At 27.0% G+C, this 18,776-nt stretch overlaps 2 protein-coding genes across 3 annotated transcripts in view; one reads left to right on the plus strand and one right to left on the minus strand.

The window, feature by feature from the left end:
• The window catches only part of hiw (MYC binding protein highwire), a 302,801-nt gene that overhangs the window by 183,744 nt on the left and 100,281 nt on the right, over positions 1-18,776 (plus strand). The gene's annotated exons all lie outside the window — the stretch shown is intronic.
• The window catches only part of LOC107162670 (uncharacterized), a 125,143-nt gene that overhangs the window by 78,198 nt on the left and 28,169 nt on the right, over positions 1-18,776 (minus strand). The gene's annotated exons all lie outside the window — the stretch shown is intronic.

Consider the following 18,776-nt stretch of genomic DNA (forward strand, 5'->3'; position numbering starts at 1 on the left):
GACAGTTATTAGATCAATGTGTGTGTGTGTGAACAATTGTTTATCTTCAATTAAACTTTTAAAAGCAGACAGTGTCACCAACGGGTGATTTCTACCCTCACGTTTTTCGTCTCATTGTTATTCTTGCTTTTTAGAATTGTCATCATAATATAGTATGATGTACACTGTAAAATAATATAAGACGGTCATATTTTTATGTTTTTCCATCATATATTGATAAAATATATTTCATTCAGTGTGTGGGAAATACATTAATGATGTATGCGTATATAGTGCACGGAAAGACAGAAAGTATAATTTATGAAATAAACTTATTCAGTAAATATATAATAAACTAATGTAATAATATAACAGTTTCTCTCGGCTCGTACTATTTTTATTCAAATTTTCGATTTTGTATGCTTTCTCTTTCGATGTGCAAGTAGAAAAAAACATAAATTAATTATTACCCGTCTACGTACAATGCAGTCAAATTTGTTAATTTATTAAGCAAATTGTTGATTATTTTATAAGTACCTATTTATATTATACCACTTCATATAATAATATAGTTGTTAATATGAAACATATAATTATGAGAAAATAATATAAATGTAAATTATTTAGTGCGGCTTTGACCAAATATTAGTCAAACATTTCGAAACAAATAGGTTACAGTTTAAAGGTCAAAATATTTATAGATGAAACAAATACCATGATACTTTTAAAAGACACTTCATTTCATATTTAACAATAAGCTGAACTGTTGTTGTTGAATGGTTTTTTTGAGTAATCTACGTGTATTGTTGTATTGTTATTATTTATTAGCATTGAATGACAAATAGAAAAAAATTAGAATAGAGTGTTCAAATAAAATTTAATAGTACCCTGTCCGACAGTAACTATTTTTATGAACAATTTAACTGATAAAAAAAATATGTACGTACTATCAAAGTCCAATGCAATACTATAATGGCATGATAAACATTTTGTATACCTATCCTATTTGTTTTTCTTTTTTAATCAGAGTTCAAATAAATCAATTTGAGCTCCCTTAAAATATCTATTTAACTGCTTATAGAATGCAAAAGCATAATGACTAATCTAACTAGGCAATAAACTATAAATAATAAATCAATAATACCTATAATAGTTTATTATATTTATGTAATATACACATTACCTATACTTATGAATTATATTTTAATATACATAATGATGTATTTTATGATTTGTATCGCGGAAAAAAAAACTTTTTCCAGATAACATCTATTAATATTAATAATAATTAAACACTTTGCTCTGTAGATATAATGATTTAGTTTGATTATTTTATTATATATATATATATATATATATATATATATATATATATATATATATATATATATATATATATATATACATAATAATGGATCTTATATCAACTATCAACAGTTAACCGATGCAGTATATATTTTCTGTTCAATAATAATTTATAGTGAGTTTATGTACTTAATTACCTAATAATTACCTACATGATCTTATCAATTGTCTATGTATTATGCAAATTGCTTTTACACCAATTATTTACTTTTATTAACATCATACATATAATTTTTAATTTAACTAAATCACAATTATGTGTTCCGTTTTATTTGTCCTTCCAATGCCCTATATACATTATAAGTTATAATCCATATTTTTTTATATAAACTTAAAGTAGAAATTTAAAAATATATTTCTCAAATATCGTAACATCTGAAAGTGGAAATAGTCGTATGATACAATTATTTATCTATACTTATTACAACAGTTTGTATCATTTTTTAAACGATATTTTGAGCTTTTTTTTAAGTTAACAAATATCTTGACTGTCAAACATTAAAATGTTTTAGTATTAATTTCATAAATGACTTTCAATATTATTTTTTTTTTCAATTTTAATTGTTTCAACATAATCTTTGTTTTTACAATTTTTTATTTATTTTTTTAAATTACGGGCTTCAACTTTTGTAACGATATATGTATACAAGTAAACAATTAAGACGGTGGACACCGCGTGGTGGTGTAAAACACTACCCTCTTAACCATAAAAACGATGTTTTGTGTTTCCTTTCATTTAAACGTAGTTAAATTGTGTACATGTGCAATGCGTACATTTTATACTGTACCTAATATAAGATTATGTTTATTTCATATGCTATATACAACAGGTTTTTTTTCAGAAATACACGCTACACGATATAATATAATGTGTTAGTAAGTTGGTTTATCGCGCAGTAGGTACGTGGGTTGATTTTAAAAATATATTTACATACTTAGTTCTAAATAATCATATACATATTTATTATTTACAATAGATTTAACTTATAGTGTCATTCTATACAAAAAGAAACATGTTCTATAACTTTTCATCTTTTTGTGTTTTTAAGTTTCGTAAGTGTTTCGTTTTTATAATTTAAAATTCCATGGAAAAGAATAGAGTGAGTTACGGGAAATGCTGATATAGTTTATTATTTATTTTCAGCATTAACAATTTAGAAGAGTAGAAGTTAAGAGTGAGTACATAATAAAAAATAAAAATAATTGGTTTAAGTCTCCTCATGAGTGAAGTATATAATATCGGGTAGGTATATACAATCTAATAGATAAAATATAGACACTTATAAACAAATTTATATCGCACGAAAATGCATTATGTCTATAATGTATGAAATACTTCAATGCTTATTATAGTCCAAACACAAATTTTAGATCACATTTATCGAAAATATTCTAAAATATAATTATATTATTAAAAAAATTGCAAAAATAGTGAATTACAAAAGTTAATCGTGTATTTTTTTTTTTATTTAGAAATACGCCTCAACTGCCAGGGTTATTGGCGTTTTAGAAATACATAGTATAATTTAATTTTAATTTACATAAGGATTATAAAGCATAATAAAGAAAAACAAAAAAGATGTATATAAGATAATTAATATGATACAAATAGATATATAATAATATGAATTGTATGTGGTATGTTAAGTATTTATGCTATATTTTTTGCAGCAGGTTTGTCTTCTCTTTGAGAAGTTCTAGGAGTGAAGATGTTCTTTCCGTGTTCGGTGCTAGTATTTCACAAAGATTGTTGGGGAGCATAAGTTTGTCTCTGGCATCTTTTGTAAGGAGGCATTCAGTTAGAAGGAGCTTAACAGTAATTACGGAGTTGCATGAGGTGCATATACGTTGTTCCTTTTCGCTCATTAAATGTTCATGAGTGTAAAGTGTGTGGCCAATTCGTAATCTGTTGAGTACGATTTGATGTCTGCGAGGGAGTGATGTGTCGGGCAACCAAGGGAGGGTGGATGATTTTATTTCTCTTAGCTTGTTGTTTCGTACTGATCTCCATTCTTGATGGCAGGTTTGATCAAGGTTAGTGTTTATTAGGTGTTTTGTATCCAAATGTGATGTTATATTCCAGAAATCAGTTGGTTCTTTGGTTGCTCTTTTGGCTATTTCGTCTGCAATTTCATTACCAGGTATGTTGTTATGTCCAGGTACCCATAGGAATCTGATGTCTTTTTTGGATAAGAATAGAATTTTCAATATTAGGGTGCATATAGGGTTGTTTTTTTGTGGATTTGCTACGTTTGTGAGGGCGCTGAGAGAGTCATCTGTGTATATGATTGTAGATTGGATATCTGAGGAGGCAGCCAATTCTGTGGCTTTTTAAAAGAGCTATATATTCTGCTGTATAAATTGAGTTGTATGATGGGATCTGAAATGCTGTTTGGGAGTTTGGCTGGATTACTGCGATTGCAGTTCCTTCTGCGTTTTTGGATGCATCAACATATATATTTAATGATGTGCTGGAAGGCTGTTTTTTAGATCGAAGAAATTTGGTTTGTAAATGTTGGAATCGGTTTCTTTTTTTTTTATGTGTGCAGTTAGGTTGAAATAGATGAGAAGATTTGAGATAATCCATGGGGGCTGTTCAGAAATCGTGTATTTTATTTATATTTATAGTATACTTTAATATCAAAAAGGAAATTTCAACTTATGAAATTTTGTCTTAGGTTACATAATATTAATTATACTGAAAAGTGATAGGTACCTATATAAGATTATTACAATATATAGAACAAACAAAAAAATTAATCGATTATTCACACTAGCAAGATCTACACAACGACTACGGTGACGATATACGAAAATAAAATTTGATATTTTTCCATCCCTGTAACTTTCTATAATGTTAATAATGTTAACGTTAAAAATATTTTCATATATTATTATATAACTCAGTGGAAAATAAAAAACGAAACAAAGCAGCATTTAATTATTTATGTTGTTCCGGTATGTAATTACTATTTGCTTTTTAACAAGATAATATGCTTTTTTCCCGTTTTATTTTTTTTCACTATATACGTCCGAACGACCGACTCTAGGGACTACAGCATCGTTAAATATACAGAAAAATACGCTGAAGTATCGTTGCGTGTATAATAATACAACAAAAGACCAATAATAGCGTCATTTCGCGTTCGGGTGAATGGATTAAATATAAATTAAAACGGGTAGGTACTCTTATATATATTATGTGCGCATACTATATAGCTACCATATTCATATAGTAATCTTACAAACGTTTTATATAGCGTTGTCAAATATTTTTTTCTTCATATTTTTCGAATAAGGTAGTAGATACAGGACATATGTATTAATACGATATTGCGTGGTAGAGGAATAGTATAAAGTATAGATAACCTATACCTATACTTATTCCGTATATTCATATAGATAATAATATATAGATACGATTATTGTCGATGAGACAAAGATAAGTAGTAATAAAACAAAATCAGAAATAGGTATCTGAAAATGTATATAGTACCTATACAATATACATATATATATATATATAATGAGTATAATATTGAAAACATTCACATATAATACCGATACCACCAACTTCACTCAATCCGTAAATATATACTACAATATAATATGCACTCAAAAGTTTGACGGATGTAAAAGGTGATTTAAAGTTTTGGGAAACTATTTCGTTCAAATTTTGTAGATACGTTATTCGTAAAATATCCTTGAGTTTCACATCTCAAATATAATTTATTCATTGTGTTCTTACAACCTAAGTTCCGAACTTAATGTTATTCGCTAGTCCTAAATTCAACTGAACAAAATAATATTTAAAAAAAAAAATTATTTTTTAAATGAAATATCATATGAGATTCATATACAATATATTATTCATAATACGTAATTTAGTAAAAGAAATTTTTTTTTTAATTTCAAGTGCCAAATAACGTTGAAGGCTGCACATTGTATGTGGATTGAATTTCAGTTACCTATACTACTTTTAAGAAAAACGAAACTTTCAATTTTTAAATTAATTAATATATTAATTGTACCTAGTACTATTGAGTATATTATATTGTGTAGTATATACTAAATGCTAGTTCTTACATTAATTTAAGTTTTTGAAATAAAAAAACATTTATTTAAATTGCAATAATTGTTTACGATGTACTAAATAAAAAATATACACTTATAATATTATGTATGTTATTGTTATTATTATTTATTTATTTTTTTTTTAAATTCTAATTATATAATATTATGTTAATGGCAAATTTGTATTATTAATGTAATAATATGAGTACACTAGTACAGTTATCGATAGGTAATAATATAGTGGTATTATGGCCTATACGGTCTATTATTAATAGTAACTATACATAAGCCATATAAAACTCAGGTGAATGTATAAATTAATCAATAGTATAATTATATAATATAATATATTTATGTCATCCGTTAGGTAGGTATAGAAAAAGTACGAATTCCGACTAAATTTAAAATAATTGATCTACTACTGTCGGTATTCAAATTTTGAGCTTTTAATGAAATATTCTAGATATATGTATACACACACTTAATAATCTGGCCCAACACACTATGATTATTGTAGTTCGTGATTTTACAAACTAAAAATTATAAATCTTATAATAGCCATAGGTATAGCATAATATTAGATTTTATGGTTTAAAGTTCAAAATATGTTAAAGAGTTTGAGAATATAATATATAACAAATATATATATATATATATATATATATATAGTTATGATATTATTCTAATGAGTTTTTATTTCATTAAATTTCATTAAATTTTATGAATTTATTAGTTTTTTGTTTGATTACATTTTTTGTAATTCATTAACATACTTACCTATTATAATTAATTTAAATTTATGTTTAGTACGAATAAGTCTACCAAATGTATAATTCATCAGTCATGTGATGTTTGACCACTATCAAAATAAAACAGCAAATCAAATTGATCATAACTTTCAGACTTTCTATACATTATTCATTGATAATGAAAAAATAACAGTTGTATCGTCTAGACTAAATAGATTAAAATTAATATTTATTTATATGATGTGTATATTAATATTAAAATGTTTTCAATGCATCTATTGAGTTTAGTCTAGTATTTTCTAATACTAGACTAATATAGATATAGACTATTTCTAATACTAATCTTTAGTATTTTCTAATACTAAAAATTACAATTACTGCAATAATATAACATCTCATTTGTCATATATATCTATTTAAACAAGTCTATAATTTTGTATTTTCATATTTATTTTACACTTTTATTTATGAATAAAATTAGTTAAATTAAAATATTTAAAACAGTTTTTAAATACGAATACTAATTTAAAAATTATCAAACTCAATTTTTACATTTTGTTGTTCGCCATATTTTATTTATACTCAGAACATAGTTGATTGATTATCATAAGATTCACCATTAAAAAAAAAAGAAGTTTTTGTAAAAATCCAAACTTCAATAATCATTCAGAGTTTGGATGAATTAATTTGTATATCTTTAAGTCTACCAAAAATGAACGTTAAAAACCCGACATTTGAACATTTACCGACTTGATTTTACCAATGACGACTCTTACCATATGTAAGTATGTATGTATAATATGCATATTCATAGAATTGTATTGTAAACAGGGAAATAATAATAATAATTGTGGTATATTTTTTTTTTTTTTTTTTTTTTTTTTTTTTTTTTATTTTTACAAGTAATATACAATCTGTATCATTAATACATAATACAATAAGAATATATGCTAAGAGTAAATATGACAGGAAAATAATTTGATGAAAGGAGCCACCCATTGATGACACTTTCTGTGAATTCTTAATTATTTACTAATTTTTTTTTTTTTTTTTTTATATATATATTATTATTATAACTATAACAAATCACGACACCACTTGCGCTTTAGGCGTCTTGGGGGATTACCTGGTATAGTAGCGGAGGCCAATTTTTTAATAAGTGGATTCGCATGAGTGCTTAGGTGGTTGTAGAATCTTTTATAGAATTGTGGTATATACATATAAAATATATCTCTATCGAGCTCTAGAATTTCATATTGAAATTCTTTCAGCATTTTTCAATACACAAACTTCTGGGTTTAAGTAATTGTGTTTAATAAATAATTATCAAAACAAATCCAATATAATATTGCTATTGAGAAAAAAAAATTATTTGCTTCAATGATAAACATATCCATTAAATTTTATTATGTAATATTTTTAATGGAATTTAATATTCAATCAGTTTCTACGATATCATTATTTCGTTATAATGTACAGTGTTACGAAAAAACCATCATGGTATTTTTCTAAAAAAATATTTTCAAATAGTATTTTGTTAGTTGTTGTTAATACTTGTTGCCTAAAATCATCCAAATTAGTTATTTTATTACAACACAATATATTTTTTCACTATATAGATACAATATCGAATATGTATTTTTGTAAAAACATTATTGATTTTTAAGTTTTAAAACTGCAGACAATTTAAAAACTATATAATTAGAGTATTTATAATATATTATATATATAATGTATTAATATTATCGATCATTACAAAGCTATAATATAAGTATATACCTTATTTCTTAAATCTTAAAATTAATCCATCATCCATTATTTTTCGCTTAAAATGGTTATACAACAATAGAATACTTAAAAACCCTATAAAACACTACATTACAATAAATATGCTTTGATATATATATATATATATATATATATTAAATTATATTTTATAGGTAGAAGAATACCTAATTGTTAAATTGGAATTCTTCAATGAAATAAAATGTTTCCTTGATAATTTCCATGTATTTTTCAGAGAAAATTTAGTCCACAGAAGCAATAAATAATATAAAATATATTTGAATTATACATATTTTATACTACCCGCACACTACCTACCTATATATATTTATACATATGCACTACTCACACGTTTATACTATATAGTAATATAGTTGGTAAACGTTTATTATACTGGTAAACTAGTTATAAGTACATGCCATATTAGATTTAAATAATATCGTTTGTGCTATCAGTTGTAAAACTAACCAATATAATATGTGTACAGTAATAATAATAATAATTAATATACTATATATATTAGTATAGGTATTCTAAATTTGTAGAATTTAAATTCACTGATGGGGAATCTTACTGCACTGCTATAAACCGAGGCGCGTTGGTCTCATATTATCATGCCCACGTACTATATGTTATGTGATAATAATTATCGCATTCGAGTAATAATCGTTTTTGTATTTGCGTAAAAGTTGCATGTGTTATGCGTTACAACATTGATTTATGGATAACATTATACGGTGTAGTTATTAATTTGTTTTAACATTGTTAATATACTGTTATAATAAAATGCATCATTTAAATATTGATTGTACACTTTTAAACAGACAATTCGCACAATCCAGAATAATAATCCGTGAAATAATTCGGTATATACATTATACAACCTGGAAACTATACCCAAGTACCGAATGAAAATGGTTAGAAATTATCATCATGATTATAAAATGATAAAAATAATTTGAAATAACATGCATGTTTATAAGCGAAAACGACGTGCAGATGAAATTTGAAATATCACTATAATAAGTTGATGTAACTTATCTTTGATATACTTCAAACAATGTCATTGATATGGTCTGTATAATAAATGATTATATAATAGTGAGTTGTTTATGATTGTAAAATCATTTTGAAATTAAAAAGGAAAAGTTTTATTTTAGCTGTAATTTTTTTCGTAACTGCTCACCAAAGGTTTCTCAAGACGCATTCGTGTATGCAGAATATAATATATAGTTAGTTTATACGGACATAAATTTTACATAAGCTGTATATATATATATTATATATAAGTTAGTCACATTTTTCAGCTATACAAGTTTTATTATTAATAAATTCAATCGTAAAAAGTTTGGTTATTGAAAATACAAACAAAGTTCGTCAAGTGCCCGCTTATTGAATACAATTTTAATATGAGTATAGGTACCTAAATATACTTAGTAATAATCCAATTTAATATGCATGGCAGTATATATAAATCCTGACAGCAATAATTTTACGATCTTATTTGATGATTGGCCATTTATACATTGAATTATCTCCTAACACTCGACGACGGTAGAATAAACTAATGAATTCAATTTTGTTTTCGTAAAATATATATTATATTAAACGTTACGCTTAAATACGTTGTCTTTCTGACAAATAATTATCACGGCATAATAAATGCGCTTTTCGTAATATCATTTAACAATCGACTAGAGATGATTATTATCGAGTGATGATAATCACAGTCTATCGATGATGATATTGTATAATAGGTATAATATAATATAGTATAGTATATTATATAATTGCCACGACTTCGATGTAATGTTTAAGAAGCTGAAACAAACACAATTAACTATTATTTTTCTTGTTTTCTCAAGGCGTATAAACTAATAAATTTTAAATCTTTTTATCCGTAAAGATTATATTATTATGCATACTAATTTCGTATATGAAGCGAGTAAATCTAATCGTTAAGACATCGTAACAATCTATTGGATCACAATATAAAAAACAAGAAGATTTTTTTCAAACACAAAAAATGTATTATGAGTTAAGATTGGATATAGTTCAATTAAAATAATTCTAGATTCTGGTGGCATAAACGGGTGAAATTTCCGAGTATTCGTTTTCTATAGCCTAAACATTAAATGCTCTTAAACGTAATTTGCAGGTTTACTATATATTTTTCGATGCTTGTATGATAGTTGTATACAAAAATGTATCGAGGTCATTTCTAAAACGAAATATTATCCTCAGGGCTATAAATTAAAAATATTTGGGATCCTGGAAAAAAAATTAGTATGACTTACCTTTATATTTTGTAGTCATTTATTTTATTTTCAAAAACGCAAATTCGACGACCGTCGATTAATAACACCCACTGCTGTATATGATACAAACATATTTTCGCATTACGCATTAGCTTATATACTGATTATACAACACGTGACTATGATACAGATACTATATAGGTGGTAAAGGAATATATTTTTCTATATAGCTGTAGGATATTTACGATTGAACACGACGTCGCCTACGCACACACACGTGAACAAGATAATTTTTTGTAACGACGAGGCACGAGCTCATAATTCTCATATTTATTTTAGGTATTATATACATTTACATTATGTTATGTTGACGTGCGCATCGTGAAAATCGCGAAACATATATTGTTATATCTATAGGGCCAGAATTTTGTAGCATTTGCATTTTCTTTCACCGTACGCTCCAGGACACAGCTAATAAAAAAAATTCGATTCATTCATGTTTCAGAGTTCAAATATGCAATTTTGTTTTTTGCTTTTTTTGCTTTTTCTTATGATATTCGTAAATAAATGGTTTTTTAGTACTTTTTTGTAAGTTTATTAGCTTTTTAATGAGTTTTTGGTAATTATACGCATAATATTTAACATTTTTAGAACATTTATACGTGCCTACATATTTATCTAAATTATTATTTATTTATTTATTTTAATTGTATTATTAATTATTTATTATATACATTTCATGATTTCGTAGTGAAATATTATCGCCTTCTCGGAAAATATTTCTAAAAATAGATTCTTAGATTATTGTCTAATTGAATATTTATAAAATAAACAGGTACCTACCTAAAATTCAATAAAACAGTTTTTAATTTATTTTTTTCAATATTTATAAATTGTGCGTATAGTTGTTCTAAGAAATAATTGGTTTTAACATATAATTATGTGTTTAATAAATTATTATTTGATATTAAAAATATTTTTCTGTTAAACTTAAAAATGTTCAAGTTTTTTAATTGTATTTTTCTAATTAAAATGCTTTTTTTGTCGCATTATTGGCAATTTCTTGATTCTTTTATTGTAGGTTTTTATTGCTTCATTTTCCTAGCCCTAGTTATATCGTTTTTTACGAGCGGAAAGCCAAAGGGCCTTTCTCACATACCTTCGAATATTATAACCACGATGTGTGTCTTTTGATCGCAAATAAATTGTTTATACCTACATCTTGAAATACTCATAACTCGATTTAAAATTAAATATATAATAAAAAGCCTAATAAATTGTCTAGAAAGTAATTTTACCTTTTAATTTTATATTAGAGGTCAATATTCAGTTCAATTTTTAAACTAAAGAAGCGTAAAATGTGCTATGTTGTAAGACGTAGACAATAACAAATGTCAATGTCACGTATTAATAATACAAAAATAAAATATTATGTGTGCGTGCGTAAACGGTTCGATTTACGAGCCTTTGTGACACAGTATCCGGTGCCGGTGGATGGCCGGATAGCGGACGAATTTGCCCTTTAAGCGGAAAACCAGTTGTATAAATATGAAATTTACGTCGACGGCAGCGGCTTCCCCGGAAGTGCGCGGGCGATCGACCGGCGTTTCCGAATCAGAGGCCTAGCGGCGTCGGGAAAACGAGTAAGTCGAGAACGAAACACGGCGAGTCGGTGTGGAGGTATATGATACATTAAATAATAAAGTAATAATTTATATACATATATATTCACATACGCGTTAATATCATCTACAAATAATAATAAACACCGTGGAAAATATACGCATGCGTGTGTAGGGAATGGTGAAAAGCTCATCGGACCGTAAAGAAAATGAGCGCCCCTGTATAAGGGGTGATACACATGGTCAGTGCTCCGTCTGTAGCACCGCACACCAAGTACATCCGTAATATTATTATCATTTGTATTATTATTTTTATTATTATTATTATTATTATTATTATTATTATTGATATTTTAATAATAATATGATGCATAAAATTGATGAAACGACGACCGGTTACGGTTTTATATTTTATACTATACGTACGTGCGCAATCATATTATCGTTATTATGTATAACGTTTTTTTTTTTTTTTTTTTTTAGCAACTGCCGTCGTCACACCGCGATTGTGTTTCCGTAATAACAGCTGAGTCTGCAGAAGGTTATTTTTTTTATGCAATCCATTTTTTCTCGCGTTTTGCTGTTTTTATTTTAATTTGTCGCTCATCTACCGTTTCAAAAGCCATTTTTGCTATATATTTATATACACGACCGCGATCTTTCTCGACCATATATACAATCATAACTAGTCCAATCAACGAAAATCGTTTCTTACGGCTGTGTCACGTACCCCTATATATAATAATATATATTATATCATACTTTATCATTCTATCTGCGACGAAATGAACGACTTATTATATTATTATTTGTCAAACGCAACAATCCTAAATGAGAATCTGATTTTCTCCCATTTCTTTTTACATAATTATGTCATTATTATTATGATCGGATTATTGTTATTATTATTATAATACGGTTGTTCGTTTATAATATTATTATAGACTGTCGGATGGTTTTCGAACCTAAGTTCTCTGTGTTATTAAATACGGCAGTTGGAAAACATTGATATAAATATATTACCCTAAAGTATTAAACAAGTGCCTATACGGCATTATGGCTATACCTAAAGGTCACGTATCCGAATTATATCAATGATCGTTTCAGTCCGTTTTACACGCACGGTGGTTATCTCCATGGATTAGCGGGCGTGAAGTTAAGTAATGCAGTTTTACTACACCACCGGACCGTAATATTAACAGTAATTGGTATAATATAAACTCGTGTCGTACATTTAAATTTATGATAATTGAATGTATATAGCACCGAAACGGTATACTTACGAAGAATATCTATTGCTCACGCGATATTGTTTCCACCAGGGTTGCACGGACACACTTATATCGTCTAACCTGCAGGAAGCCGATTTGTTGTTGTTAATAAGATCTTCAAGTCATGTCCGACCACCAGTTCAACAAGTCGTTATGCGATTAAATCTCAATTATATTTTGCTCAATTTATAAATAGGTGCTTTTTAGGAAACTATCAAGAAGCTATATAGAAGTTGGCTGCTCTCAAAGTTGTATATATTTATAGATATAAAACAACATTATGAATGAGTGGTATTAGTTGAATATGATAGTAAATATAATGCTCATAGTATAATATTATATAATGTAGGTACTTTGTATTATTAATATGAATTATATATTTATAATATATTTTACTTTTATTTTAGTCAAAATCATTGATCTAAACAATAACATATTTAATTAGATATATTATATTAAATGAATTAGGTAAATATCAAACAAAGGCATGTCAGTGTATTAATATTTATTTCTAGACACTCTTCAGATTTATTTATCTAATATAGGTATAGGTTAGGTTACAACAACAATATGGGAGGGAGTAGTTTTCACAATGCTTCCCTATCATAGTCTTATCTATAAGATACCTAACATGCGCTTATATTATTCAGTGGAGTACCTATATTATTTTAAATTTGCTAAATAAATATTAAGATATAATTTATTAGCTTCGATACTACATTAGAATATTATGCATATTATCTGCAGACCCTCTTAAACGGACATCGATCACTTTAATCCTTACTTCTCCCAGTAATTAAGCTACTGTATACCAGACTAATCTATTGTATTAGTGTATATAAATTTGATGAAGGATAGAGGAGAAATTAATATGAAATTACCATTATATTTAGGCTGCTATTGACCGTCGTAGCCAACGTAATGTCTTCCAATTATATACGATATAATATACACTGCATGTTGTATATTAATGTCCACATTATAACCGTAATTTGAGTTTAACGTATTTGGTATGGAAATATCCCCATAATTATATTATATTATTATGATGTATTTATATGGGATAAAATTAAGTATTTACTTACATTTCATTATAATTTAATAAATTATATTTTTACTCGTATGCAGTGGTCATCAACCAACGATGACCAATTGTATTATCAATTCACAAAGTTATACATATCTTCACATCATTATTAATAACATAATATATATAATGAAAACTACTCATTTGAAACGGTAGATGAGCATTAATTAATTTATATAATATATATATATATATACATTATACATGTATTATATATGTACAGTGTCTATTTATTTTATCATTTGATTATTTAAATCAGCCTTGCAGAGGATTTAATGTACCGATTATATAATATAATAAACGATATGCGTCGAGAACAACAATCATATATAATATGATATAATATGAAAAAGGTTATTAAAAAAAAGTTTTTTAATCTAAATAGACTTAAAATAGTGAGTATCATAGCTTCGTGAATTTTTCGATAACACTTGTGTATGATAAACTGAAAACATCCATTCTTGCAAGTTTAAGTGAGTTTACCGTTACTTCAACACTATGATAACCTCGCGAGATGTGGAATTGATGACTTTGTTTATTTTATACATAGACATCTAGACGCCCGGATTTCACTGAAGACATACTTCGGTTACAGCTATGGGACAAGTGCAAAGTTTTAGTCACAAACTTTAGTGTTTGATACACTCAAAGTCAGTTTATATATGTATTACCAAACATCGTGCACATTGACACAATGTATACAATATAGAATACAAAGTATATATTATGGGCATAGTATAAAGGTGCATTTATTATTTCAATTTTTAAATTTTGACTCGAGACTATAGAGTAATGTAAAAGTTTGAATTCGAAACAAAAATAGGTATTTACGATCAAAACATAATTTGTATTCAACGATTTAGTGTAGTATGATTTTAAAACAAATTTACCTACATTGTGCATGTATTCATATATTTTCTATGAAATAATAATTTTACACAATAAAAATGATTTATATGACGTGACCGAAATACTAATAATTTGATTCAGGGAACTATATTAAAGAAATACAATACTTTTATTTATGTGGACTTTTTTCTTATATTGAAAAACTCAAATTACAGTATAGGTATAATGTGACTTTTAATCTTATAATATAGGTATAAGCTATTATCGAAGCACATACGTGTATGATTCTGATAGTCCCTGTGGCTTATTGCAGCGGACAATCGTCCAACTTCTGAAAACCATCAAACTTAAAACCGAAATAAAGGGGGAAAAGTAATAAATAGGCTATATAAAGTTGTATAAAACTCGTATATAGCTGTTCAAAGTTCGGATTGATACTTAGAAACTTACACTTACAAAGATTGCTTAAACCGAACAATGTCCAACTCAATTTTAAGGATTAACGGCACTCGTTCCGAAGTGGAAATCAATCTGCTGCAGAGCAAATGCAATTATTGTATGTTTTCTATCTCCATTCAATCGACGAAATCAAATGGTATAAAAAAAATTCTCTCGGCACCTTTTTTCGTACCTACGCGCGTGATATTTTAAATTTTATCTATGGAATTATATTATACTGCAGTCGCCAGTCTTATAGAAGCTTTGGCTTCGTATACAAAAATATGGGATATTGCAGAAGAGTACCTATCGCATTCCTATATAATAAAATAATTTTTCTTAAACCCGTTTTTCATTTATCGTGAATCCTGTGCACGTGTGATATTATTATATGCATGTTCAGTATATAATACATGAAACGAGCATTTGCTTTTAGCTGTTTGATGAGTTTTATGCATATAATATATTATTATTGTAATGTGCAGGGTTAATATTTTCGACAGTGGCATGTAGCGGAGCATATCGTACTTTAGATAACTAAGTACAAAACATTCGACATATATTTTGTGGAATTGAATTTGGAATATCTTTGGTAGTTTTGTTGATTGAGGGAAGGATTCGTTGACGACGTAGAAAGGCAATATGACGGATATTATATCTAATATTATTATATTAGTTGAGACAATTAATTTCTCGTTAATAACAAAATGCTAATTTTACTGTATTCACATGAATTTCTAATGGAAATTGATTGCTTTTGATAGTTGCACTCAAAGTCAATACGCGGAATGGATTGCATATATAGGTACCATGTAGTTACCTACACCGATTTTTAAACATTTTAATGGATTTTGCACGACTAAAAGACAAAATTAAATCTCCTAAATAATAATAATTAACATTTTATTAGGTTTTTTTAGGGAATACGTTTGTATCTATATTCTATGCTTTGATTGTGATACAATTATTATTGTCAATCTGCTAGAATTAGTTTGAAAGTCTAATCATTCTTATAATAGGCAACTATTCACTAACTTTGGTCCACAACACTCTATATTATAACATAAAAGCATTAATCTACAAGCATATTTTCGACAAACGTCATTTTTCTTGGTCGACAAATTATTATTTTTATTTTATCTATTTTGTATTATATACGCACATGGGATTATTAGGACAATGGGTAAATTAAAAACTAATCTCGATTTGTATTAAAATTTAAAATTATACCTAGGGGTGAAATATAATAATTATTTGTTATATATGATTTTAATTTTGGTTATTACAACTTGCAGCAACTATATATTATATCACAGTATATGAGTTGTGTGACGTAATATCATTACTTTTTACCAATGAATAAAATAATTTTTTTTATCACAAAGTATATTACTTACAGAAATAGGATATATTTAGAATGTTTTAAAAGCACAATGTTTATTCTTTGTTATTTTTAAATGTATAATTGGCAGAGAAGAGTACCTACCTATAATGAACGGCCTATACAATTCTAATCCATACATACAAACAAAAATAAATGTTGCAATTTATGAATAAGTAATAGGTAACAATATATTATGAATATTATGATATTATTTAACAGAGAGCTGACTTTTTAATTTATTTTATCACTCATTGCATAGTGTTCGTACCTATATATTAATATTAAAAATTAAAAATTGAATACCGAATTAATTAGTTTAAAGAACTTAAAGTTTACCGTGTCATGAGTCATAAAATAAAATTCCTGAAAAATTACTAAAAATTTGTGAAATATATTTAAAAATAACTAAAACTATTATTGTACAGTATGACTGACGAATGAAAATTAAAATCCAAACACTTATACCACACGTGTTTTTTTTCATACACTCATATAAACGTGAGAACCAAGACATTACTGGCAAGGTCCCAAATATAGATTTTTTGTGCTATACTTCGCAGTATATGGTTTTACGTAAAAGTAATTGTTTTCAACCGGGATTGGAGTTAATTTAAAATACCTAATACTCATGCCACAATCACGTCGAAGCCACTTTAGTATCTGCCTACAAGTACTGCAAAAACACAATCTGTCGTTAAACAATGAAGACTAATTTAATAATATTATATTATTATATTAAATGGGGCGATTTTTTTTATGGAGATGCAAAATCTATCGTCCTGGCATTACTTTACATTAATTTAAGTTTTTTTTGTTAAGAGTGAAAACTTCAACAATTTTGAATAAATAAACAACATTTTGAAAAATATTTTAAACAGTATAAGAATATATAATATTTGAATGTCAAAATAATAATACGTTGCGTAAATAAGACTACGCATTGTCTGAAGTCCAAGATAAAAAAAAATTCACTCGCGTGTAAAAATTATATACGTCAGGTACTCGACCTTAGAAGGTAAATTATCAAAACCTCGCTTGTATGGAAATAAGAAATTTAAATACATTTTAAAACGTATATTAATCACAATAGTAATGGAACACGAAGACCACAAAGTGAGTGAAGACAGGTATCAATAGTCGGGAAATCGTAGACTTAAGGTCGTTGATTTAAACACGGGAAAACGATTAAGGAATTCGTTTATATTTCAATCCCGTGACCGCCAATATTTGAGCTTATTTATATCATATTTATTGTTGTTTTGATAGGCATAGAATACGTGGTTAAGTTTTTATGTTGTAATTAACATTACAATAAATTCCTCTCATATTATGTATTTTATAGTTGTGCATTGTTTTCTTTGGAATCGTGTTAGAAAAAATGGAGGGCAGAGAGCTTCGATAGTATCTCACGTAGAGTATCCGGTTTAAAGTTTCTGCTTGATGTGTGGTCAATTTATGTGGTTGCAAATGACCGTAATGAGTGTTTCGCAAGTAATAGGCATGAGGGCGGGTCTTTATTGGCCGTGAAGTGGCCGTGTGTCATTATGGATATCAAATTAAATGATATCATTCCATCAAATACATAACACGATATTATATTAAATTATAATGTTTAATCTAATCGTGAGTTCTTTTATTGCTCTAGGTGTCGGCTATTTATTTCTTTTCTCTGTTTCACGAGTATTTATATTTATATTCTTTAATATTAGTATTATAGTATGCAGTCAGTTCTAACTTCTAGTTGTGTGTGCAGTAATTAAACACTATTGTTGTCGACTGCGTGGTCCACCGACGGCTGTTGACTTGTTACCGTACACAATATTATGTTTTGCGCCGGAGTGAAATCTGGCGAACACAGCTGTCACGGCTCGTAGAATACATCGATCAACAATAACTGAAATATTCGCATAATCAT

This window comes from Diuraphis noxia, unplaced genomic scaffold, assembly GCF_037042655.1.
Source record: "Diuraphis noxia isolate RWA-SAM2 unplaced genomic scaffold, SU_Dnox_SAM2 contig0002, whole genome shotgun sequence".
NCBI classification, from domain to species: Eukaryota; Metazoa; Arthropoda; class Insecta; order Hemiptera; family Aphididae; genus Diuraphis; species Diuraphis noxia.